The following is a 25,126-nucleotide window of genomic DNA, read 5'->3' on the forward strand; positions in this document are numbered from 1 at the left end:
AGGCTATATACAGGGGGTACCGGTACAGAGTCAATGTGGAGGCTATATACAGGGTATTACGGTACAGAGTCAATGTGGAGGCTATATACAGGGGGTACCGGTACAGAGTCAATGTGGAGGCTATATACGGGGTACCGGTACAGAGTCAATGTGGAGGCTATATACAGGAGGTACCGGTACAGAGTCAATGTGGAGGCTATATACAGGGTGTTACGGTACAGAGTCAATGTGGAGGATATATACAGGGGGTACCGGTACAGAGTCTATGTGGAGGATATATACAGGGGGTACCAGTACAGAGTCAATGTGGAGGCTATATACAGGGTATTACGGTACAGAGTCAATGTGGAGGCTATATACAGGGGGTACCGGTACAGAGTCAATGTGGAGGCTATATACAGGGTATTACGGTACAGAGTCAATGTGGAGGCTATATACAGGGTATTACGGTACAGAGTCAATGTGGAGGCTATATACAGGGGGTACCGGTACAGAGTCAATGTGGAGGCTATATACAGGGTATTACGGTACAGAGTCAATGTGGAGGCTATATACAGGGTGTACTGGTACAGAGTCAATGTGGAGGCTATATACAGGGGGTTCCGGTACAGAGTCAATGTGGAGACTATATACAGGGTATTACGGTACAGAGTCAATGTGGAGACTATATACAGGGTGTTACGGTACAGAGTCAATGTGGAGGCTATATACAGGGGTACCAGTACAGAGTCAATGTGGAGGCTATATACAGGGGGTACCGGTACAGAGTCAATGTGGAGGCTATATACAGGGTGTTACGGTACAGAGTCAATGTGAAGGCTATTTACAGGGTGTTACGGTACAGAGTCAATGTGGAGGCTATATACAGGGGGTACCAGTACAGAGTCAATGTGGAGGCTATATACAGGGGGTACCGGCACAGAGTCAATGTGGAGGCTATATACAGGGGGTACCGGTACAGAGTCAATGTGGAGGCTATATACAGGGGGTACCGGTACAGAGTCAATGTGGAGACTATATACAGGGTATTACGGTACAGAGTCAATGTGGAGACTATATACAGGGTGTTACGGTACAGAGTCAATGTGGAGGCTATATACAGGGGGTACCGGTACAGATTCAATGTGGAGGCTAGATACAGGGGATACCGGTACAGAGTCAATGTGGAGGCTATACACAGGGGGTACCGGTACAGAGTCAATGTGGAGGCTATATACAGGGGGTACCGGTACAGAGTCAATGTGGAGGCTATATACAGGTGGTACCGGTACAGAGTCAATGTGGAGGCTATATACAGGGGGTACCGGTACAGAGTCAATGTGGAGGCTATATACAGGGGGTACCGGTACAGAGTCAATGTGGAGGCTATATACAGGTGGTACCGGTACAGAGTCAATGTGGAGGCTATATACAGGGGGTACCGGTACAGAGTCAATGTGGAGGCTATATACAGGGGGTACCGGTACAGAGTCAATGTGGAGGCTATATACAGGGTATTACGGTACAGAGTCAATGTTGAGGCTATATACAGGGGGTACCGGTACAGAGTCAATGTGGAGGCTATATACAGGGTATTACGGTACAGAGTCAATGTGGAGGCTATATACAGGAGGTACCGGTACAGAGTCAATGTGGAGGCTATATACAGGGTGTTACGGTACAGAGTCAATGTGGAGGATATATACAGGGGGTACCGGTACAGAGTCTATGTGGAGGATATATACAGGGTATTACGGTACAGAGTCAATGTGGAGACTATATACAGGGTATTACGGTACAGAGTCAATGTGGAGGCTATATACAGGGTGTTACGGTACAGAGTCAATGTGGAGGCTATATACAGGGGGTACCGGTACAGAGTCAATGTGGAGGCTATATACAGGGTATTACGGTACAGAGTCAATGTGGAGGCTATATACAGGGTATTACGGTACAGAGTCAATGTGGAGGCTATATACAGGGGGTACCGGTACATAGTCAATGTGGAGGCTATATACAGGGGGTTCCGGTACAGAGTCAATGTGGAGACTATATACAGGGTATTACGGTACAGAGTCAATGTGGAGACTATATACAGGGTGTTACGGTACAGAGTCAATGTGGAGGCTATATACAGGGGTACCAGTACAGAGTCAATGTGGAGGCTATATACAGGGGGTACCGGTACAGAGTCAATGTGGAGGCTATATACAGGGTGTTACGGTACAGAGTCAATGTGAAGGCTATATACAGGGTGTTACGGTACAGAGTCAATGTGGAGGCTATATACAGGGGGTACCAGTACAGAGTCAATGTGGAGGCTATATACAGGGGGTACCGGTACAGAGTCAATGTGGAGGCTATATACAGGGGGTACCGGTACAGAGTCAATGTGGAGGCTATATACAGGGGGTACCGGTACAGAGTCAATGTGGAGACTATATACAGGGTATTACGGTACAGAGTCAATGTGGAGACTATATACAGGGTGTTACGGTACAGAGTCAATGTGGAGGCTATATACAGGGGGTACCGGTACAGATTCAATGTGGAGGCTAGATACAGGGGATACCGGTACAGAGTCAATGTGGAGGCTATACACAGGGTGTACCGGTACAGAGTCAATGTGGAGGCTATATACAGGGGGTACCGGTACAGAGTCAATGTGGAGGCTATATACAGGGGGTACCGGTACAGAGTCAATGTGGAGGCTATATACAGGGGGTACCGGTACAGAGTTAATGTGGAGGCTATATACAGGGTATTACGGTACAGAGTCAATGTGGAGGCTATATACAGGGGGTACCGGTACAGAGTCAATGTGGAGGCTATATACAGGGTATTACGGTACAGAGTCAATGTGGAGGCTATATACAGGAGGTACCGGTACAGAGTCAATGTGGAGGCTATATACAGGTTGTTACGGTACAGAGTCAATGTGGAGGATATATACAGGGGTACCGGTACAGAGTCTATGTGGAGGATATATACAGGTTGTTACGGTACAGAGTCAATGTGGAGGCTATATACAGGGGGTACCGGTACAGATTCAATGTGGAGGCTGTATACAGGGGGTACCGGTACAGAGTCAATGTGGAGGCTATACACAGGGGGTACCGGTACAGAGTCAATGTGGAGGCTATATACAGGTGGTACCGGTACAGAGTCAATGTGGAGACTATAAACAGGGGGTACCGGTACAGAGTCAATGTGGAGGCTATACACAGGGGGTACCGGTACAGAGTCAATGTGGAGACTATATACAGGGGGTACCGGTACAGAGTCAATGTGGAGGCTATATACAGGGGGTACCAGTACAGAGTCAATGTGGAGTCTTTATACAGGGGGTATCAGTACAGAGTCAATGTGGAGGCTATATACAGGGGGTACCGGTACAGAGTCAATGTGGAGGCTATATACAGGTTTTACGGTACAGAGTCAATGTGGAGGCTATATACAGGGGGTACCGGTACAGAGTCAATGTGGAGGCTATATACAGGGGGTATCGGTACAGAGTCAATGTGGAGGCTATACACAGGGGGTACCGGTACAGAGTCAATGTGGAGGCTATATACAGGGGGTACCGGTACAGAGTCAATGTGGAGGCTATATACAGGGGGTACCGGTACAGAGTCAATGTGGAGGCTATACACAGGGGGTACCGGTACAGAATCAATGTGGAGGCTATATACAGGGGGTACCGGTACAGAGTCAATGTGGAGGCTGTATACAGGGTATTACGGTACAGAGTCAATGTGGAGGCTATATACAGGGTATTACGGTACAGAGTCAATGTGGAGGCTATATACAGGTGGTACCGGTACAGAGTCAATGTGGAGGCTATATACAGGGGGTACCGGTACAGAGTCAATGTGGAGGCTATATACAGGGGGTACCGGTACAGAGTCAATGTGGAGGCTGTATACAGGGTATTACGGTACAGAGTCAATGTGGAGGCTATATACAGAGTATTACGGTACAGAGTCAATGTGGAGGCTATATACAGGGGGTACCGGTACAGAGTCAATGTGGAGGCTATATACAGGGTATTACGGTACAGAGTCAATGTGGAGGCTATATACAGGGGGTACCGGTACAGAGTCAATGTGGAGGCTATATACAGGGGGTACCGGTACAGAGTCAATGTGGAGACTATATACAGGGTATTACGGTACAGAGTCAATGTGAAGACTATATACAGTGTGTTACGGTACAGAGTCAATGTGGAGGCTATATACAGGGGGTACCAGTACAGAGTCAATGTGGAGGCTATATACTGTGGGTACCGGTACAGAGTCAATGTGGAGGCTATATACAGAGTGTTACGGTACAGAGTCAATGTGGAGGCTATATACAGGGTGTTACGGTACAGAGTCAATGTGGAGGCTATATACAGGGGGTACCAGTACAGAGTCAATGTGGAGGCTATATACAGGGGGTACCGGTACAGAGTCAATGTGGAGGCTATATACAGGGGGTACCGGTACAGGGTCAATGTGGAGGCTATATACAGGGGGTACCGGTACAGAGTCAATGTGGAGGCTATATACAGGGGGTACCGGTACAGAGTCAATGTGGAGGCTATATACAGGGGGTACCGGTACAGAGTCAATGTGGAGGCTATATACAGGGGGTACCGGTACAGAGTCAATGTGGAGGCTATATACAGGGTATTACGGTACAGAGTCAATGTGGAGGCTATATACAGGGGGTACCGGTACAGAGTCAATGTGGAGGCTATATACAGGGTATTACGGTACAGAGTCAATGTGGAGGCTATATACAGGGGGTACCGGTACAGAGTCAATGTGGAGGCTATATACAGGGTGTTACGGTACAGAGTCAATGTGGAGGATATATACAGGTGGTACCGGTACAGAGTCTATGTGGAGGATATATACAGGGGGTACCGGTACAGAGTCAATTTGGAGGCTATATACAGGTATTACGGTACAGAGTCAATGTGGAGGCTATATACAGGGGGTACCGGTACAGAGTCAATGTGGAGGCTATATACAGGGGGTACCGGTACAGAGTCAATGTGGAGGCTATATACAGGGGGTATCAGTACAGAGTCAATGTGGAGGCTATATACAGGGGGTACCGGTACAGAGTCAATGTGGAGCCTATATACAGGGTATTACGGTACAGAGTCAATGTGGAGGCTATATACAGGGGGTACCGGTACAGAGTCAATGTGGAGGCTATATACAGGGGGTACCGGTACAGAGTCAATGTGGAGGCTATACACAGGGGGTACCGGTACAGAGTCAATGTGGAGGCTATGTACAGGGGGTACCGGTACAGAGTCAATGTGGAGGCTATATACAGGGGGTACCGGTACAGAGTCAATGTGGAGGCTATATACAGGTGGTACCGGTACAGAGTCAATGTGGAGGCTATATACAGGGTATTACGGTACAGAGTCAATGTGGAGGCTATATACAGGGTATTACGGTACAGAGTCAATGTGGAGGCTATATACAGGGGGTACCGGTACAGAGTCAATGTGGAGGCTATATACAGGGTATTACGGTACAGAGTCAATGTGGAGGCTATATACAGGGTGTACCGGTACAGAGTCAATGTGGAGGCTATATACAGGGGGTACCGGTACAGAGTCAATGTGGAGACTATATACAGGGTATTACGGTACAGAGTCAATGTGGAGACTATATACAGGGTGTTACGGTACAGAGTCAATGTGGAGGCTATATACAGGGGGTACCAGTACAGAGTCAATGTGGAGGCTATATACAGGGGGTACCGGTACAGAGTCAATGTGGAGGCTATATACAGGGTGTTACGGTACAGAGTCAATGTGAAGGCTATATACAGGGTGTTACGGTACAGAGTCAATGTGGAGGCTATATACAGGGGGTACCAGTACAGTCAATGTGGAGGCTATATACAGGGGGTACCGGTACAGAGTCAATGTGGAGGCTATATACAGGGGGTACCGGTACAGAGTCAATGTGGAGGCTATATACAGGGGGTACCGGTACAGAGTCAATGTGGAGGCTATATACAGGGGGTACCGGTACAGATTCAATGTGGAGGCTATATACAGTGGGTACCGGTACAGAGTCAATGTGGAGGCTATATACAGGGGGTACCGGTACAGAGTCAATGTGGAGGCTATATACAGGGGGTACCGGTACAGAGTCAATGTGGAGGCTATACACAGGGGGTACCGGTACAGAGTCAATGTGGAGGCTATATACAGGGGGTACCGGTACAGAGTCAATGTGGAGGCTATATACAGGGGGTACCGGTACAGAGTCAATGTGGAGGCTATATACAGGGTATTACGGTACAGAGTCAATGTGGAGGCTATATACAGGGGGTACCGGTACAGAGTCAATGTGGAGGCTATATACAGGGGGTACCGGTACAGAGTCAATGTGGAGGCTATACACAGGGGGTACCGGTACAGAGTCAATGTGGAGGCTATATACAGGGGGTACCGGTACAGAGTCAATGTGGAGGCTATATACAGGGGGTATCGGTACAGAGTCAATGTGGAGGCTATACACAGGGGGTACCGGTACAGAGTCAATGTGGAGGCTATATACAGGGGGTACCGGTACAGAGTCAATGTGGAGGCTATATACAGGGGTACCGGTACAGAGTCAATGTGGAGGCTATATACAGGGGGTACCGGTACAGAGTCAATGTGGAGGCTATATACAGGGTATTACGGTACAGAGTCAATGTGGAGGCTTTATACAGGGTATTACGGTACAGAGTCAATGTGGAGGCTATATACAGGGGGTACCGGTACAGAGTCAATGTGGAGGCTATATACAGGGTATTACGGTACAGAGTCAATGTGGAGGCTATATACAGGGGGTACCGGTACAGAGTCAATGTGGAGGCTATATACAGGGTGTTACGGTACAGAGTCAATGTGGAGGATATATACAGGGGGTACCGGTACAGAGTCTATGTGGAGGATATATACAGGGGGTACCGGTACAGAGTCAATGTGGAGGCTATATACAGGGTATTACGGTACAGAGTCAATGTGGAGGCTATATACAGGGGGTACCGGTACAGAGTCAATGTGGAGGCTATATACAGGGGGTACCGGTACAGAGTCAATGTGGAGGCTATATACAGGGGGTACCGGTACAGAGTCAATGTGGAGGCTATATACAGGGGGTATCAGTACAGAGTCTATGTGGAGGCTATATACAGGGGGTACCGGTACAGAGTCAATGTGGAGGCTATATACAGGGTATTACGGTACAGAGTCAATGTGGAGGCTATATACAGGGGGTACCGGTACAGAGTCAATGTGGAGGCTATATACAGGGGGTACCGGTACAGAGTCAATGTGGAGACTATATACAGGGTATTATGGTACAGAGTCAACGTGGAGACTATATACAGGGTGTTACGGTACAGAGTCAATGTGCAGGCTATATACAGGGGGTACCAGTACAGAGTCAATGTGGAGGCTATATACATGGGGTACCGGTACAGAGTCAATGTGGCTATATACAGGGTGTTACGGTACAGAGTCAATGTGGAGGCTATATACAGGGTGTTACGGTACAGAGTCTATGTGGAGGCTATATACAGGGGGTACCGGTACAGAGTCAATGTGGAGGCTATATACAGGGTATTACGGTACAGAGTCAATGTGGAGGCTATATACAGGGGGTACCGGTACAGAGTCAATGTGGAGGCTATACACAGGGGGTACCGGTACAGAGTCAATGTGGAGGCTATATACAGGGGGTACTGGTACAGAGTCAATGTGGAGGCCATATACAGGGGGTACCGGTACAGAGTCAATGTGGAGGCTATATACAGGGGGTACCGGTACAGAGTCAATGTGGAGGCTATATGCAGGGTATTACGGTACAGAGTCAACGTGGAGGCAATATACAGGGTATTACGGTACAGAGTCAATGTGGAGGCTATACACAGGGGGTACCGGTACAGAGTCAATGTGGAGGCTATATACAGGGTATTACGGTACAGAGTCAATGTGGAGGCTATATACAGGGGGTACCGGTACAGAGTCAATGTGGAGGCTATATACAGGGGGTACCGGTAGAGAGTCAATGTGGAGACTATATACAGGGTATTACGGTACAGAGTCAATGTGGAGGCTATATACAGGGTATTACGGTACAGAGTCAATGTAGAGGCTATATACAGGGGGTACCAGTACAGAGTCAATGTGGAGGCTATATACAGGGGGTACCGTTACAGAGTCAATGTGGAGGTTATATACAGGGTGTTACGGTACAGAGTCAATGTGGAGGCTATATACAAGGTGTTACGGTACAGAGTCAATGTGGAGGCTATATACAGGGGGTACCGGTACAGAGTCAATGTGGAGGCTATATACAGGGGGTACCGGTACAGAGTCAATGTGGAGGCTATATACAGGGGGTACCGGTACAGAGTCAATGTGGAGGCTATATACAGGGTATTACGGTACAGAGTCAATGTGGAGGCTGTATACAGGGGGTACCGGTACAGAGTCAATGTGGAGGCTATATACAGGGTATTACGGTACAGAGTTAATGTGGAGGCTATATACAGGGTATTACGGTACAGAGTCAATGTGGAGGCTATATACAGGGTATTACGGTACAGAGTCAATATGGAGGCTATATACAGGGGGTACCGGTACAGAGTCAATGTGGAGGCTATATACAGGGTATTACGGTACAGAGTCAATGTGGAGACTATATACAGGGGGTACCGGTACAGAGTCAATGTGGACGCTATATACAGGGTATTACGGTACAGAGTCAATGTGGAGGCTATATACAGGGGGTACCGGTACAAAGTCAATGTGGAGGCTATATACAGGGTATTACGGTACAGAGTCAATGTGGAGGCTATATACAGGGGGTACCGGTACAGAGTCAATGTGGAGGCTATATACAGGGGGTACCGGTACAGAGTCAATGTGGAGGCTATATACAGGGGGTATCAGTACAGAGTCAATGTGGAGGCTATATACAGGGGGTACCGGTACAGAGTCAATGTGGAGGATATATACAGGGTATTACGGTACAGAGTCAATGTGGAGGCTATATACAGGGGGTACCGGTACAGAGTCAATGTGGAGGCTATATACAGGGGGTACCGGTACAGAGTCAATGTGGAGGCTATACACAGGGGGTACCGGTACAGAGTCAATGTGGAGGCTATGTACAGGGGGTACCGGTACAGAGTCAATGTGGAGGCTATATACAGGGGGTACCGGTACAGAGTCAATGTGGAGGCTATATGCAGGGTATTACGGTACAGAGTCAACGTGGAGGCAATATACAGGGTATTACGGTACAGAGTCAATGTGGAGGCTATACACAGGGGGTACCGGTACAGAGTCAATGTGGAGGCTATATACAGGGTATTACGGTACAGAGTCAATGTGGAGGCTATATACAGGGGGTACCGGTACAGAGTCAATGTGGAGGCTATATACAGGGGGTACCGGTAGAGAGTCAATGTGGAGACTATATACAGGGTATTACGGTACAGAGTCAATGTGGAGACTATATACAGGGTGTTACGATACAGAGTCAATGTAGAGGCTATATACAGGGGGTACCAGTACAGAGTCAATGTGGAGGCTATATACAGGGGGTACCGTTACAGAGTCAATGTGGAGGCTATATACAGGGTGTTACGGTACAGAGTCAATGTGGAGGCTATATACAAGGTGTTACGGTACAGAGTCAATGTGGAGGCTATATACAGGGGGTACCGGTACAGAGTCAATGTGGAGGCTATATACAGGGGGTACCGGTACAGAGTCAATGTGGAGGCTATATACAGGGGGTACCGGTACAGAGTCAATGTGGAGGCTATATACAGGGTATTACGGTACAGAGTCAATGTGGAGGCTGTATACAGGGGGTACCGGTACAGAGTCAATGTGGAGGCTATATACAGGGTATTACGGTACAGAGTTAATGTGGAGGCTATATACAGGGGGTACCGGTACAGAGTCAATGTGGAGGCTATATACAGGGTATTACGGTACAGAGTCAATATGGAGGCTATATACAGGGGGTACCGGTACAGAGTCAATGTGGAGGCTATATACAGGGTATTACGGTACAGAGTCAATGTGGAGACTATATACAGGGGGTACCGGTACAGAGTCAATGTGGACGCTATATACAGGGTATTACGGTACAGAGTCAATGTGGAGGGGGTACCGGTACAGAGTCAATGTGGAGGCTATATACAGGGTATTACGGTACAGAGTCAATGTGGAGGCTATATACAGGGGGTACCGGTACAGAGTCAATGTGGAGGCTATATACAGGGGGTACCGGTACAGAGTCAATGTGGAGGCTATACACAGGGGGTACCGGTACAGAGTCAATGTGGAGGCTATGTACAGGGGGTACCGGTACAGAGTCAATGTGGAGGCTATATACAGGGGGTACCGGTACAGAGTCAATGTGGAGGCTATATACAGGTGGTACCGGTACAGAGTCAATGTGGAGGCTATATACAGGGTATTACGGTACAGAGTCAATGTGGAGGCTATATACAGGGTATTACGGTACAGAGTCAATGTGGAGGCTATATACAGGGGGTACCGGTACAGAGTCAATGTGGAGGCTATATACAGGGTATTACGGTACAGAGTCAATGTGGAGGCTATATACAGGGTGTACCGGTACAGAGTCAATGTGGAGGCTATATACAGGGGGTACCGGTACAGAGTCAATGTGGAGACTATATACAGGGTATTACGGTACAGAGTCAATGTGGAGACTATATACAGGGTGTTACGGTACAGAGTCAATGTGGAGGCTATATACAGGGGGTACCAGTACAGAGTCAATGTGGAGGCTATATACAGGGGGTACCGGTACAGAGTCAATGTGGAGGCTATATACAGGGTGTTACGGTACAGAGTCAATGTGAAGGCTATATACAGGGTGTTACGGTACAGAGTCAATGTGGAGGCTATATACAGGGGGTACCAGTACAGAGTCAATGTGGAGGCTATATACAGGGGGTACCGGTACAGAGTCAATGTGGAGGCTATATACAGGGGGTACCGGTACAGAGTCAATGTGGAGGCTATATGCAGGGTATTACGGTACAGAGTCAACGTGGAGGCAATATACAGGGTATTACGGTACAGAGTCAATGTGGAGGCTATACACAGGGGGTACAGGTACAGATTCAATGTGGAGGCTATATACAGGGTATTACGGTACAGAGTCAATGTGGAGGCTATATACAGGGGGTACCGGTACAGAGTCAATGTGGAGGCTATATACAGGGGGTACCGGTAGAGAGTCAATGTGGAGACTATATACAGGGTATTACGGTACAGAGTCAATGTGGAGACTATATACAGGGTGTTACGATACAGAGTCAATGTAGAGGCTATATACAGGGGGTACCAGTACAGAGTCAATGTGGAGGCTATATACAGGGGGTACCGTTACAGAGTCAATGTGGAGGCTATATACAGGGTGTTACGGTACAGAGTCAATGTGGAGGCTATATACAAGGTGTTACGGTACAGAGTCAATGTGGAGGCTATATACAGGGGGTACAGGTACAGAGTCAATGTGGAGGCTATATACAGGGGGTACCGGTACAGAGTCAATGTGGAGGCTATATACAGGGGGTACCGGTACAGAGTCAATGTGGAGGCTATATACAGGGGGTACCGGTACAGAGTCAATGTGGAGGCTATATACAGGGGGTACCGGTACAGAGTCAATGTGGAGGCTATATACAGGGGGTACCGGTACAGAGTCAATGTGGAGGCTATATACAGGGTATTACGGTACAGAGTCAATGTGGAGGCTGTATACAGGGGGTACCGGTACAGAGTCAATGTGGAGGCTATATACAGGGCATTACGGTACAGAGTTAATGTGGAGGCTATATACAGGGGGTACCGGTACAGCGTCAATGTGGAGGCTATATACAGGGTATTACGGTACAGAGTCAATGTGGAGGCTATATACAGGGGGTACCGGTACAGAGTCAATGTGGAGGCTATATACAGGGTATTACGGTACAGAGTCAATGTGGAGACTATATACAGGGGGTACCGGTACAGAGTCAATGTGGATGCTATATACAGGGTATTACGGTACAGAGTCAATGTGGAGGCTATATACAGGGGGTACCGGTACAGAGTCAATGTGGAGGCTATATACAGGGTATTACGGTACAGAGTCAATGTGGAGGTTATATACAGGGGGTACCGGTACAGAGTCAATGTGGAGGCTATATACAGGGGGTACCGGTACAGAGTCAATGTGGAGGCTATATACAGGGGGTATCAGTACAGAGTCAATGTGGAGGCTATATACAGGGGGTACCGGTACAGAGTCAATGTGGAGGCTATATACAGGGTATTACGGTACAGAGTCAATGTGGAGGCTATATACAGGGGGTACCGGTACAGAGTCAATGTGGAGGCTATACACAGGGGGTACCGGTACAGAGTCAATGTGGAGGCTATGTACAGGGGGTACCGGTACAGAGTCAATGTGGAGGCTATATACAGGGGGTACCGGTACAGAGTCAATGTGGAGGCTATATACAGGTGGTACCGGTACAGAGTCAATGTGGAGGCTATATACAGGGTATTACGGTACAGAGTCAATGTGGAGGCTATATACAGGGTATTACGGTACAGAGTCAATGTGGAGGCTATATACAGGGGGTACCGGTACAGAGTCAATGTGGAGGCTATATACAGGGTATTACGGTACAGAGTCAATGTGGAGGCTATATACAGGGTGTACCGGTACAGAGTCAATGTGGAGGCTATATACAGGGGGTACCGGTACAGAGTCAATGTGGAGACTATATACAGGGTATTACGGTACAGAGTCAATGTGGAGACTATATACAGGGTGTTACGGTACAGAGTCAATGTGGAGGCTATATACAGGGGGTACCAGTACAGAGTCAATGTGGAGGCTATATACAGGGGGTACCGGTACAGAGTCAATGTGGAGGCTATATACAGGGTGTTACGGTACAGAGTCAATGTGAAGGCTATATACAGGGTGTTACGGTACAGAGTCAATGTGGAGGCTATATACAGGGGGTACCAGTACAGAGTCAATGTGGAGGCTATATACAGGGGGTACCGGTACAGAGTCAATGTGGAGGCTATATACAGGGGGTACCGGTACAGAGTCAATGTGGAGGCTATATACAGGGGGTACCGGTACAGAGTCAATGTGGAGGCTATATACAGGGGGTACCGGTACAGATTCAATGTGGAGGCTATATACAGTGGGTACCGGTACAGAGTCAATGTGGAGGCTATATACAGGGGGTACCGGTACAGAGTCAATGTGGAGGCTATATACAGGGGGTACCGGTACAGAGTCAATGTGGAGGCTATACACAGGGGGTACCGGTACAGAGTCAATGTGGAGGCTATATACAGGGTATTACGGTACAGAGTCAATGTGGAGGCTATATACAGGGGGTACCGGTACAGAGTCAATGTGGAGGCTATATACAGGGGGTACCGGTACAGAGTCAATGTGGAGGCTATACACAGGGGGTACCGGTACAGAGTCAATGTGGAGGCTATATACAGGGGGTACCGGTACAGAGTCAATGTAGAGGCTATATACAGGGGGTACCAGTACAGAGTCAATGTGGAGGCTATATACAGGGGGTACCGTTACAGAGTCAATGTGGAGGCTATATACAGGGTGTTACGGTACAGAGTCAATGTGGAGGCTATATACAAGGTGTTACGGTACAGAGTCAATGTGGAGGCTATATACAGGGTATTACGGTACAGAGTCAATGTGGAGGCTATATACAGGGGGTACCGGTACAGAGTCAATGTGGAGGCTATATACAGGGGGTACCGGTACAGAGTCAATGTGGAGGCTATATACAGGGGGTACCGGTACAGAGTCAATGTGGAGGCTATATACAGGGGGTACCGGTACAGAGTCAATGTGGAGACTATATACAGGGGGTACCGGTACAGAGTCAATGTGGATGCTATATACAGGGTATTACGGTACAGAGTCAATGTGGAGGCTATATACAGGGGGTACCGGTACAGAGTCAATGTGGAGGCTATATACAGGGTATTACGGTACAGAGTCAATGTGGAGGCTATATACAGGGGGTACCGGTACAGAGTCAATGTAGAGGCTATATACAGGGGGTACCAGTACAGAGTCAATGTGGAGGCTATATACAGGGGGTACCGTTACAGAGTCAATGTGGAGGCTATATACAGGGTGTTACGGTACAGAGTCAATGTGGAGGCTATATACAAGGTGTTACGGTACAGAGTCAATGTGGAGGCTATATACAGGGGGTACCGGTACAGAGTCAATGTGGAGGCTATATACAGGGGGTACCGGTACAGAGTCAATGTGGAGGCTATACACAGGGGGTACCGGTACAGAGTCAATGTGGAGGCTATATACAGGGTATTACGGTACAGAGTCAATGTGGAGGCTATATACAGGGGGTACCGGTACAGAGTCAATGTGGAGGCTATATACAGGGGGTACCGGTAGAGAGTCAATGTGGAGACTATATACAGGGTATTACGGTACAGAGTCAATGTGGAGACTATATACAGGGTGTTACGATACAGAGTCAATGTAGAGGCTATATACAGGGGGTACCAGTACAGAGTCAATGTGGAGGCTATATACAGGGGGTACCGGTAAAGAGTCAATGTGGAGGCTATATACAGGGTGTTACGGTACAGAGTCAATGTGAAGGCTATATACAGGGTGTTACGGTACAGAGTCAATGTGGAGGCTATATACAGGGGGTACCAGTACAGAGTCAATGTGGAGGCTATATACAGGGGGTACCGGTACAGAGTCAATGTGGAGGCTATATACAGGGGGTACCGGTACAGAGTCAATGTGGAGGCTATATACAGGGGGTACCGGTACAGAGTCAATGTGGAGGCTATATACAGGGGGTACCGGTACAGATTCAATGTGGAGGCTATATACAGTGGGTACCGGTACAGAGTCAATGTGGAGGCTATATACAGGGGGTACCGGTACAGAGTCAATGTGGAGGCTATATACAGGGGGTACCGGTACAGAGTCAATGTGGAGGCTATACACAGCGGGTACCGGTACAGAGTCAATGTGGAGGCTATATACAGGGTATTACGGTACAGAGTCAATGTGGAGGCTATATACAGGGGGTACCGGTACAGAGTCAATGTGGAGGCTATATACAGGGGGTACCGGTACAGAGTCAATGTGTAGGCTATACACAGGGGGTACCGGTACAGAGTCAATGTGGAGGCTATATACAGGGGGTACCGGTACAGAGTCAATGTAGAGGCTATATACAGGGGGTACCAGTACAGAGTCAATGTGGAGGCTATATACAGGGGGTACCGTTACAGAGTCAATGTGGAGGCTATATACAGGGTGTTACGGTACAGAGTCAATGTGGAGGCTATATACAAGGTGTTACGGTACAGAGTCAATGTGGAGGCTATATACAGGGGGTACCGGTACAGAGTCAATGTGGAGGCTATATACAGGGGGTACCGGTACAGAGTCAATGTGGAGGCTATATACAGGGGGTACCGGTACAGAGTCAATGTGGAGGCTATATACAGGGGGTACCGGTACAGAGTCAATGTGGAGGCTATATACAGGGGGTACCGGTACAGAGTCAATGTGGAGGCTATATACAGGGTATTACGGTACAGAGTCAATGTGGAGGCTGTATACAGGGGGTACCGGTACAGAGTCAATGTGGAGGCTATATACAGGGTATTACGGTACAGAGTTAATGTGGAGGCTATATACAGGGGGTACCGGTACAGAGTCAATGTGGAGGCTATATACAGGGTATTACGGTACAGAGTCAATGTGGAGGCTATATACAGGGGGTACCGGTACAGAGTCAATGTGGAGGCTATATACAGGGTATTACGGTACAGAGTCAATGTGGAGACTATATACAGGGGGTACCGGTACAGAGTCAATGTGGATGCTATATACAGGGTATTACGGTACAGAGTCAATGTGGAGGCTATATACAGGGGGTACCGGTACAGAGTCAATGTGGAGGCTATATACAGGGTATTACGGTACAGAGTCAATGTGGAGGCTATATACAGGGGGTACCGGTACAGAGTCAATGTAGAGGCTATATACAGGGGGTACCAGTACAGAGTCAATGTGGAGGCTATATACAGGGGGTACCGTTACAGAGTCAATGTGGAGGCTATATACAGGGTGTTACGGTACAGAGTCAATGTGGAGGCTATATACAAGGTGTTACGGTACAGAGTCAATGTGGAGGCTATATACAGGGGGTACCGGTACAGAGTCAATGTGGAGGCTATATACAGGGGGTACCGGTACAGAGTCAATGTGGAGGCTATATACAGGGGGTACCGGTAGAGAGTCAATGTGGAGACTATATACAGGGTATTACGGTACAGAGTCAATGTGGAGACTATATACAGGGTGTTACGATACAGAGTCAATGTAGAGGCTATATACAGGGGGTACCAGTACAGAGTCAATGTGGAGGCTATATACAGGGGGTACCGTTACAGAGTCAATGTGGAGGCTATATACAGGGTGTTACGGTACAGAGTTAATGTGGAGGCTATATACAAGGTGTTACGGTACAGAGTCAATGTGGAGGCTATATACAGGGGGTACCGGTACAGAGTCAATGTGGAGGCTATATACAGGGGGTACCGGTACAGAGTCAATGTGGAGGCTATATACAGGGGGTACCGGTACAGAGTCAATGTGGAGGCTATATACAGGGGGTACCGGTACAGAGTCAATGTGGAGGCTATATACAGGGTATTACGGTACAGAGTCAATGTGGAGGCTGTATACAGGGGGTACCGGTACAGAGTCAATGTGGAGGCTATATACAGGGTATTACGGTACAGAGTTAATGTGGAGGCTATATACAGGGGGTACCGGTACAGAGTCAATGTGGAGGCTATATACAGGGTATTACGGTACAGAGTCAATGTGGAGGCTATATACAGGGGGTACCGGTACAGAGTCAATGTGGAGGCTATATACAGGGTATTACGGTACAGAGTCAATGTGGAGACTATATACAGGGGGTACCGGTACAGAGTCAATGTGGATGCTATATACAGGGTATTACGGTACAGAGTCAATGTGGAGGCTATATACAGGGGGTACCGGTACAGAGTCAATGTGGAGGCTATATACAGGGTATTACGGTACAGAGTCAATGTGGAGGCTATATACAGGGGGTACCGGTACAGAGTCAATGTAGAGGCTATATACAGGGGGTACCAGTACAGAGTCAATGTGGAGGCTATATACAGGGGGTACCGTTACAGAGTCAATGTGGAGGCTATATACAGGGTGTTACGGTACAGAGTCAATGTGGAGGCTATATACAAGGTGTTACGGTACAGAGTCAATGTGGAGGCTATATACAGGGGGTACCGGTACAGAGTCAATGTGGAGGCTATATACAGGGGGTACCGGTACAGAGTCAATGTGGAGGCTATATACAGGGGGTACCGGTAGAGAGTCAATGTGGAGACTATATACAGGGTATTACGGTACAGAGTCAATGTGGAGACTATATACAGGGTGTTACGATACAGAGTCAATGTAGAGGCTATATACAGGGGGTACCAGTACAGAGTCAATGTGGAGGCTATATACAGGGGGTACCGTTACAGAGTCAATGTGGAGGCTATATACAGGGTGTTACGGTACAGAGTTAATGTGGAGGCTATATACAAGGTGTTACGGTACAGAGTCAATGTGGAGGCTATATACAGGGGGTACCGGTACAGAGTCAATGTGGAGGCTATATACAGGGGGTACCGGTACAGAGTCAATGTGGAGGCTATATACAGGGGGTACCGGTACAGAGTCAATGTGGAGGCTATATACAGGGGGTACCGGTACAGAGTCAATGTGGAGGCTATATACAGGGGGTACCGGTACAGAGTCAATGTGGAGGCTATATACAGGGGGTACCGGTACAGAGTCAATGTGGAGGCTGTATACAGGGGGTACCGGTACAGAGTCAATGTGGAGGCTATATACAGGGTATTACGGTACAGAGTTAATGTGGAGGCTATATACAGGGGGTACCGGTACAGAGTCAATGTGGAGGCTATATACAGGGTATTACGGTACAGAGTCAATGTGGAGGCTATATACAGGGGGTACCGGTACAGAGTCAATGTGGAGGCTATATACAGGGTATTACGGTACAGAGTCAATGTGGAGACTATATACAGGGGGTACCAGTACAGAGTCAATGTGGAGGCTATATACAGGGGGTACCGTTACAGAGTCAATGTGGAGGCTATATACAGGGTGTTACGGTACAGAGTCAATGTGGAGGCTATATACAAGGTGTTACGGTACAGAGTCAATGTGGAGGCTATATACAGGGGGTACCGGTACAGAGTCAATGTGGAGGCTATATACAGGGGGTACCGGTACAGAGTCAATGTGGAGGCTATACACAGGGGGTACCGGTACAGAGTCAATGTGGAGGCTATATACAGGGTATTACGGTACAGAGTCAATGTGGAGGCTATATACAGGGGGTACCGGTACAGAGTCAATGTGGAGGCTATATACAGGGGGTACCGGTAGAGAGTCAATGTGGAGACTATATACAGGGTATTACGGTACAGAGTCAATGTGGAGACTATATACAGGGTGTTACGATACAGAGTCAATGTAGAGGCTATATACAGGGGGTACCAGTACAGAGTCAATGTGGAGGCTATATACAGGGGGTACCGTTACAGAGTCAATGTGGAGGCTATATACAGGGTGTTACGGTACAGAGTCAATGTGGAGGCTATATACAAGGTGTTACGGTACAGAGTCAATGTGGAGGCTATATACAGGGGGTACCGGTACAGAGTCAATGTGGAGGCTATATACAGGGGGTACCGGTACAGAGTCAATGTGGAGGCTATATACAGGGGGTACCGGTACAGAGTCAATGTGGAGGCTATATACAGGGGGTACCGGTACAGAGTCAATGTGGAGGCTATATACAGGGGGTACCGGTACAGAGTCAATGTGGAGGCTATATACAGGGGGTACCGGTACAGAGTCAATGTGGAGGCTGTATACAGGGGGTACCGGTACAGAGTCAATGTGGAGGCTATATACAGGGTATTACGGTACAGAGTTAATGTGGAGGCTATATACAGGGGGTACCGGTACAGAGTCAATGTGGAGGCTATATACAGGGTATTACGGTACAGAGTCAATGTGGAGGCTATATACAGGGGGTACCGGTACAGAGTCAATGTGGAGGCTATATACAGGGTATTACGGTACAGAGTCAATGTGGAGACTATATACAGGGGGTACCGGTACAGAGTCAATGTGGATGCTATATACAGGGTATTACGGTACAGAGTCAATGTGGAGGCTATATACAGGGGGTACCGGTACAGAGTCAATGTGGAGGCTATATACAGGGTATTACGGTACAGAGTCAATGTGGAGGCTATATACAGGGGGTACCGGTACAGAGTCAATGTGGAGGCTATATACAGGGGGTACCGGTACAGAGTCAATGTGGAGGCTATATACAGGGGGTATCAGTACAGAGTCAATGTGGAGGCTATATACAGGGGGTACCGGTACAGAGTCAATGTGGAGGCTATATACAGGGTATTACGGTACAGAGTCAATGTGGAGGCTATATACAGGGGGTACCGGTACAGAGTCAATGTGGAGGCTATATACAGGGGGTACCGGTACAGAGTCAATGTGGAGGCTATACACAGGGGGTACCGGTACAGAGTCAATGTGGAGGCTATGTACAGGGGGTACCGGTACAGAGTCAATGTGGAGGCTATATACAGGGGGTACCGGTACAGAGTCAATGTGGAGGCTATATACAGGTGGTACCGGTACAGAGTCAATGTGGAGGCTATATACAGGGTATTACGGTACAGAGTCAATGTGGAGGCTATATACAGGGTATTACGGTACAGAGTCAATGTGGAGGCTATATACAGGGGGTACCGGTACAGAGTCAATGTGGAGGCTATATACAGGGTATTACGGTACAGAGTCAATGTGGAGGCTATATACAGGGTGCGCCGGTACAGAGTCAATGTGGAGGCTATATACAGGGGGTACCGGTACAGAGTCAATGTGGAGACTATATACAGGGTATTACGGTACAGAGTCAATGTGGAGACTATATACAGGGTGTTACGGTACAGAGTCAATGTGGAGGCTATATACAGGGGGTACCAGTACAGAGTCAATGTGGAGGCTATAAACAGGGGGTACCGGTACAGAGTCAATGTGGAGGCTATATACAGGGTGTTACGGTACAGAGTCAATGTGAAGGCTATATACAGGGTGTTACGGTACAGAGTCAATGTGGAGGCTATATTCAGGGGGTACCAGTACAGAGTCAATGTTGAGGCTATATACAGGGGGTACCGGTACAGAGTCAATGTGGAGGCTATATACAGGGGGTACCGGTACAGAGTCAATGTGGAGGCTATATACAGGGGGTACCGGTACAGAGTCAATGTGGAGGCTATATACAGGGGGTACCGGTACAGATTCAATGTGGAGGCTATATACAGTGGGTACCGGTACAGAGTCAATGTGGAGGCTATATACAGGGGGTACCGGTACAGAGTCAATGTGGAGGCTATATACAGGGGGTACCGGTACAGAGTCAATGTGGAGGCTATATACAGGGGGTACCGGTACAGAGTCAATGTGGAGGCTATATACAGGGGGTACCGGTACAGAGTCAATGTGGAGGCTATATACAGGGGGTACCGATACAGAGTCAATGTGGAGGCTATATACAGGGGGTACCGGTACAGATTCAATGTGGAGGCTATATACAGGGGGTACCGGTACAGAGTCAATGTGGAGGCTATATACAGGGGGTACCGGTACAGAGTCAATGTGGAGGCTATATACAGGGTATTACGGTACAGAGTCAATGTGGAGGCTAAATACAGGGGGTACCGGTACAGAGTCAATGTGGAGGCTATATACAGGGGGTATCGGTACAGAGTCAATGTGGAGGCTATATACAGGGGGTACCGGTACAGAGTCAATGTGGAGGCTATATACATACATAAGGGAACATTTTGGCATTTCGTGTATGATCGGTGAAAAAGTCCATATTGCAAATGTACGGTCCCTTACTAGACGTCCGAAATCGTTTGTAAAATTCGCGGTCGGCGTCGGGCCGTGCGGTAGAGCCAGACCTACCGGGAAGTCATCAAATGAACTTTGTCGGACATTCGGTTTCCGTTTTATAAAATAAACAAGTTTTTGACCGTTTTTCCGCTGTCCCGGAATTTCCCACAAGAGGGCATACGGAATCATATGGCAATTTGGCAAAACATCACGAATCACGACGGGGCCTTATCTCGAAAACTGAAAATATTTCGAAGCCGAAACTCGGTGAGCGTAGGTTTGGCATAATGGGCAGTTGGCCCCGAACAAGATGGCGTCTAGGCCTCGACGGTTTTTGAGTTATGGCCGTTTTTCTGGGATTAAAGGTCCTAAATGGAAATAGAGAAATTATTTTTCCACTTCAGGTCAAAGTCAAGGAGCCTCCGGTGTCAATAAAAAAAGAACCAGCCATTTATCTATCGTCATTTAAGAGAAACGGAACAATGACATCTTGGTGATGGTCACAAATAGGCGTTTTTTTTTTCAACGGTTACAGATCCAGTTGCAGGGTGTTCATACAAATCTTTTTAAAGTGTGCTGCGGAGCTCTGCGACATTTCTGTGATTTTCTACGATTTTCTGAAATAACACACACATACTAAACCCTCCGTAAATAACTCCGTTCTTAACGTAAAGACTTAAAACTCAGGATTCTGTAAAAGCATACCCCAATGAGGATATGTGGTGAATTATAGCTTCCTGTGCCAACCGGAAGTGCCTTAAATGGTGTCTCAGGGGCTGTTTCGAAGGGTTAAAAAAGTCAGATCTGTCCAAAACTTCATATATGTGATTAGGCAACCCCCATGAACTGTAAATCAGTCATTTTTCCCAAAAAAAATCAAAGGAAAAAAAAATCACACTAAAACACAACTTGGATGGAGGGACGTATTGGGGTGCGTAGAGACAGACAGTGGCTGCAATAGTTAGCTTTGTTGGAGCTAAAAAAGAACCGTCGGACCTAGAGTTCCGAAACTTTAGAAACCTGTTCTAGACCTCCGGTCGATGGTGCGTGGTGAGTTACGTGGCTCTAGACGGTTCTCGGACCGAGAAACAGCTTCGTACATTTGCAATACCTTCAATTCATTTTGACCATTACGAAAATGACGACGTTTAGAAAAGTCTCAGAGACGCAAGGCTAGGTGCATTGAAACCGGCTCGGCCCATAGAGACGGACCCCAACGTTTCTGTCCGATAGCTCGTTCAAGGACCCCGTAGGAAGGCATGGAAAATAGTGGATTTTCAGCACCAATTAGGGTTTTTCTCGGACGCCAAATGACCTATCGAGCCGAAACTCGGGATTCGGGGTCGCCTCACATAGGACTTCACATAATGTCCGAACTGGACCCGCAGCTAGAACGTAACTATGTGTTTTACCTTTTTATTATGTTTTAAACTAAAGGCGCTGTGAATTATGGGACTGCTCTGACATATGTGATAATTGGCTTCTAAATGAGTAGGAAAAAGTGGGTTTGGTGTCATAATGACATCTAATTGACTGATGGACACTGACTTGCTAGTTGACTTTTGTGCATTTGCAATATGTTTAAACAGAGAGGGACCATCACCAAAATGGCATTCTGAAATCAACACAAAAAATGGCATCACCATAGTCTCCAGACTGTGCTGAGTTCAACGAGCTATCCCGCTTGACCGTAGCTCGCTCGGTCTAAGCGCAACGACCATTAGAATAGTAGGCCCATTATGAAGCCTGCCCCACAATGTCATTTGCTTTTGAGTGACAGTGAGAGAACCGTTTAGGTGAGAAGAAAAATTACACCACATGAATGTTCCTAAGGTCCTCCCGATCCGTGCAAGCCTAACCTTGACCGTGTGGCATTAACCCTTAACAGTAAAACAGTGTTTTTTGATCTCACAGATTACAGTGTCATCTCTCCCCATAGGAATACATTGCCTGCACCCCTAATTTCAACCTGAAGTCTATATGGGTTATGAATGCCGTATGAACCTGTCTTCGGTACCAGTCCATCAGGCCACTATGAGGTCTACCTGTGTTGATTCTAAGCTTCCTGGACCAACCGGAAGTGGTTAAAATGCCCCTAAAAGTGTTTACCCATACCCTGCCTGCAGTTTGACAGACATAGTGCATTCAACCCTGTGTAAATCAGTCAGTTCTTAACGTAAGGACTTAAAACTCAGGATTCTGTAACAGCATACCCCAATGAGGATATGTGGTGATTTATAGCTTCCTGTGCCAACCGGAAGTGCCATAACTGGTGTCTCAGGGGCTGTTTCGAGGGGTTAAAAAAGTCTGATCTTTCCAAAACTTCATATGTGTGACTAGGTAACCCTTCTGAACTGTAAATCAGTCATTTCTCCCAACAGATGTCAAAGGAAAAAAAAATCACACTAAAACACAAGTTGGATGGAGGGACGTATTGGGGTGCGTAGAGACAGACAGTGGCTGCAATAGTTAGCTTTGTTGGAGCTAAAAAAGAACCGTCAGACCTAGAGTTCCGAAACTTTAGAAACCTGTTCTAGACCTCCGGTCGATGGTGCGTGGTGAGTTACGTGGCTCTAGACGGTTCTCGGACCGAGAAACAGCTTCGTACATTTGCAATACCTTCAATTCATTTTGACCATTACAAAAATGACGACGTTTAGAAAAGTCTCAGAGACGCAAGGCTAGGTGCATTGAAACCGGCTCGGCCCATAGAGACGGACCCCAACGTTTCTGTCCGATAGCTCGTTCAAGGACCCCGTAGCAAGGCATGGAAAATAGTGGATTTTCAGCACCAATTAGGGTTTTTCTCGGACACCAAATGACCTATCGAGCCGAAACTCGGGATTCGGGGTCGCCTCACATAGGACTTCACATAATGTCCGAACTGGACCCGCAGCTAGAACGTAACTATGTGTTTTACCTTTTTATTATGTTTTAAACTGAAGGCGCTGTGAATTATGGGACTGCTCTGACATATGTGATAGTTGGCTTCTAAATGAGTAGGAAAAAGTGGGTTTGGTGTCAATTGATATCCGTTTAGTGTCATAATGACATCTAATTGACTGATGGACACTGACTTGCTAGTTGACTTTTGTGCATTTGCAATATGTTTAAACGGAGAGGGACCATCACCAAAATGTCATTCTGAAATCAACACAAAAAATGACATCCCCATAGTCTCCAGACTGTGACGAGTTCAACGAGACGCCCCGCTTGACCGTAGCTCGTTCTGAGTGCAGCAAACTTGAAAAAAAGAAGGCCCAAAATGAAGCCTGCCCCACAATGTCATTTGATTTTGGGTGGCAGTGAGAGAACCGTTAGGGTGAGAAGCACAATTCGACCTCAGGTACGTTCCTGAGGTCCTCCCGAACCGTGCAAGCCTAAGCTTGACCGTGTGGCATTAACCCTTCACAGTAAAACAGTGTTTTTTGATCTCACAGAATGCAGTGTCATCTCTCCCCATAGGAATACATTGCCTGCACCTCTAAATTCAACCTGAAGCCTATGTGGGTTATGAATGCCTTATGAACCTGTCTTCTATGACAGTCCATCAGACCACTATGAGGTCTATCTGTGTCGAATCTAAGCTTCCTGAAGCAACCGGAAGTGGTTAAAATGCCCCTAAAAGTGTTTACCCATACCCTGCCTGCAGTTTGATAGACATAGTGCATTCAACCCTGTGTAGATCAGTCAATTCTTAACGTAAAGACTTAAAACTCAGGATTCTGTAAGTGGCTATGTCAATCAAGATATGTGTTGACTTATAGCTTCCTGTGCCAACCGGAAGTGCCATAATTGGTGTCTCAGGGGCTGTTTCGAGGGGTTAAAAAAGTCTGATCTCTCCAAAATTGCATATGTGTGACTAGGTAACCCTTCTGAACTGTAAATCAGTCATTTCTCCCAACAGATGTCAAAGAAAAGCTCCCTCACACACACACAGGAAGGATGGAGTGATAAAGTGCGGTGCTTAA

This window comes from Oncorhynchus mykiss, chromosome 22, assembly GCF_057628025.1.
Source record: "Oncorhynchus mykiss isolate SJ-2025 chromosome 22, ASM5762802v1, whole genome shotgun sequence".
NCBI classification, from domain to species: Eukaryota; Metazoa; Chordata; class Actinopteri; order Salmoniformes; family Salmonidae; genus Oncorhynchus; species Oncorhynchus mykiss.